This window comes from Bombina bombina, unplaced genomic scaffold (assembly GCF_027579735.1).
Source record: "Bombina bombina isolate aBomBom1 unplaced genomic scaffold, aBomBom1.pri scaffold_781, whole genome shotgun sequence".
Classification (NCBI taxonomy): Eukaryota; Metazoa; Chordata; class Amphibia; order Anura; family Bombinatoridae; genus Bombina; species Bombina bombina.
Window position 1 is genome coordinate 17,851 of NW_026511290.1, and position 4,650 is coordinate 22,500.

Below are 4,650 nucleotides of genomic sequence, written 5' to 3' on the forward strand. Positions count from 1 at the left end.
AGGTTACTCCTGGAGTAAGGTTAGGATTCCTAGGATAATGTCCTTTCTACAAGAAGGTTTAGAAAAGGGTTTATCGGCTAGCTCATTAAAGGGACAGATCTCAGCTCTGTCCATATTGTTACACAGGCGTCTGTCAGAAAATCCAGACGTCCAGGCCTTTGTCAGGCTTTAGCTAGGATCAAGCCTGTGTTTAAAGCTGTTGCTCCGCCATGGAGTTTAAACTTAGTTCTTAACGTTTTACAGGGTGTTCCGTTTGAACCCCTTCATTCCATTGATATAAAATTGTTATCTTGGAAAGTTCTGTTTTTAATGGCTATTTCCTCGGCTCGAAGAGTCTCTGAGTTATCAGCCTTACATTGTGATTCTCCTTATCTGATCTTTCACTCAGACAAGGTAGTTCTGCGTACTAAACCTGGGTTCTTACCTAAGGTAGTCACTAACAGGAATATCAATCAAGAGATTGTTGTTCCATCCTTGTGTCCAACTCCTTCTTCAAAGAAGGAACGTCTTCTACACAATCTGGATGTAGTTCGTGCCCTCAAGTTCTACTTGCAGGCAACTAAAGATTTTCGCCAAACTTCTTCCCTGTTTGTCGTTTATTCTGGACAGAGGAGAGGTCAAAAAGCTTCTGCTACCTCTCTCTCTTTTTGGCTTCGTAGCATAATACGTTTAGCCTATGAGACTGCTGGACAGCAGCCTCCTGAAAGAATTACAGCTCATTCCACTAGAGCTGTAGCTTCCACTTGGGCCTTTAAGAATGAGGCCTCTGTTGAACAGATTTGCAAGGCTGCAACTTGGTCTTCGCTTCATACTTTTTCCAAATTTTACAAATTTGACACTTTTGCTTCTTCGGAGGCTATTTTTGTGAGAAAGGTTCTTCAGGCAGTGGTTCCTTCTGTATAATGAGCCTGCCTATCCCTCCCGTCATCCGTGTACTCTTGCTTTGGTATTGGTATCCCAGAAGTAATGATGACCCGTGGACTGATCACACATAACAGAAGAAAACATAATTTATGCTTACCTGATAAATTCCTTTCTTCTGTTGTGTGATCAGTCCACGGCCCGCCCTGTTTTAAGGCAGGTAAATATCTTTTAAATTATACTCCAGTCACCACTTCACCCTTGGTTTCTCCTTTCTCGTTGATTCTTGGTCGAATGACTGGGAGTGACGTAGAGGGGAGGAGCTATATGCAGCTCTGCTGGGTGAATCCTCTTGCATTTCCTGTTGGGGAGGAGTTATATCCCAGAAGTAATGATGACCCGTGGACTGATCACACAACAGAAGAAAGGAATTTATCAGGTAAGCATAAATTATGTTTTATGTGTTAGTATGTGTATATACATATATATTTATGTGTTACTATGTGTATATACATATATATTTATGTGTTACTATGTGTATATACATATATATTTATGTGTTACTATGTGTATATACATATATATTTATGTGTTACTATGTGTATATACATAAATATTTATGTGTTACTATGTGTATATATATATATATTTATGTGTTACTATGTGTGTGTATATATATATATTTATGTGTTAGTATGTGTATATACAGAGGTATTTATGTGTTACTATGTGTATATACAGATATATTTATGTGTTATTATGTGTATATACATATATATTTATGTGTTAATGTGTGTATATACAGATATATTTATTTGTTACTATGTGTATATACAGATATATTTATGTGTTACTATGTGTATATACAGATATATTTATGTGTTATTATGTGTATATACATATATATTTATGTGTTATTATGTGTATATATATATATATTTATGTGTTACTATGTGTGTGTATATATATATATTTATGTGTTAGTATGTGTATATACATATATATTTATGTGTTAGTATGTGTATATACATATATATTTATGTGTTACTATGTGTATATACATATATATTTATGTGTTACTATGTGTATATACATATATATTTATGTGTTATTATGTGTATATACATCTATATTTATGTGTTAGTATGTGTATATACATATATATTTATGTGTTAGCATGTGTATATACATATATATATTTATGTGTTACTATGTGTATATACATATATATATTTATGTGTTACTATGTGTATATACATATATATTTATGTGTTACTATGTGTATATACATATATATTTATGTGTTACTATGTGTATATACATATATATTTATGTGTTACATATGTGTATATACATATATATATTTATGTGTTACTATGTGTATATACATATATATTTATGTGTTACTATGTGTATATACATATATATTTATGTGTTATTATGTGTCTATACATATATATTTATGTGTTACTATGTGTATATACATATATATTTATGTGTTACTATGTGTATATACATATATATTTATGTATTATTATGTGTATATACATATATATTTATTTGTTAGTATGTGTATATACATATATATTTATGTGTTACTATGTGTATATACATATATATTTATGTGTTACTATGTGTATATACATATATATTTATGTCAGTATGTGTATATACATATATATTTATGTGTTAGTATGTGTATATACATATATATTTATGTGTTAGTATGTGTATATACATATATATTTATGTCAGTATGTGTATATACATATATATTTATGTGTTAGTATGTGTATATACATATATATTTATGTGTTACTATGTGTATATACATATATATTTATGTCAGTATGTGTATATACATATATATTTATGTGTTAGTATGTGTATATACATATATATTTATGTGTTAGTATGTGTATATACATATATATTTATGTGTTACTATGTGTATATACATATATATTTATGTCAGTATGTGTATATACATATATATTTATGTGTTAGTATGTGTATATACATATATATTTATGTGTTATTATGTGTATATACATATATATTTATGTCAGTATGTGTATATACATATATATTTATGTGTTGATGTGTGTATATACATATATATTTATGTGTTAGTATGTGTATATACATATATATTTATGTGTTACTATGTGTATATACATATATATTTATGTGTTACTATGTGTATATATATATATATTTATGTGTTACTATGTTTATATACATATATATTTATGTGTTACTATGTGTATATACATATATATTTATGTGTTACTATGTGTATATAAATATATATTTATGTATTATTATGTGTATATACATATATATTTATTTGTTAGTATGTGTATATACATATATATTTATGTGTTACTATGTGTATATACATATATATTTATGTCAGTATGTGTATATACATATATATTTATATAATACTGTGTATATACATATATATTTATGTGTTAGTATGTGTATATACATATATATTTATGTGTTACTATGTGTATATACATATATATTTATGTCAGTATGTGTATATACATATATATTTATGTGTTACTGTGTGTATATACATATATATTTATGTGTTAGTATGTGTATATACATATATATTTATGTGTTACTATGTGTATATACATATATATTTATGTGTTACTATGTGTATATATATATATATTTATGTGTTACTATGTGTATATATATATATATTTATGTGTTACTATGTGTATATATATATATATATTTATGTGTTACTATGTGTATATATATATATATTTATGTGTTACTATGTGTATATATATATATATTTATGTGTTACTATGTGTATATACATATATATTTATGTGTTACTATGTGTATATACATATATATTTATGTGTTACTATGTGTATATACATATATATTTATATGTTACTATGTGTATATACATATATATTTATGTTACTATGTGTATATACATATATATTTATGTGTTAGTATGTGTATATACATATATATTTATGTGTTAGTATGTGTATATACATATATATTTATGTGTTACTATGTGTATATACATATATATTTATGTGTTACTATGTGTATATACATATATATTTATGTGTTACTGTGTGTATATACATATATATTTATGTGTTAGTATGTGTATATATATATATATTTATGTGTTACTTTGGCCTCTAGTTATCAACGTGTCTACTTTACCTGCCTTCGCCGGCCCAATACGCCCGCCTAAGCTCGCCTACCATCGCCGCCGTGGACCTGAAAAATCTCGCCAAAGTTATTAATAAAGATGTCAAAAAGCTGCGCACCAAGTACGGGGCGATGAGCAGCAGACTGTGATAGTTATCACTCATCCGATCTCGCTGCTCTTCGGCTTTTTTACAGCTTTATTGACAAGCTGTCACTAAGCACCCACACTAACTATACTGTTCTACCCCCTATACCGGCGCCCCCGGAGCCCCCCCGCAACTAAATAAAGTTATTAACCCCTAAACCGCTGCTCCTAGACCCAGCCGCAACTCTTATAAATGTATTAACCCCTAAACCGCCGCTCCCGGAGCCCACCGCCACTCTAATAAACTGATTAACCCTTAAACCGCCGCTCCCGGACCCCGCCGCCACCTACATAATACCTATTAACCCCTATCCTGCCCCCCCCTATACCGCCACCGCCTATAATAAATGTATTAACCCCTATCCTGCCGATCCCGTACCCCGCCGCTACTAAATAAATTGTTTAACCCCTAAACCGCTGCTCCCGGACCCCGCCGCAAA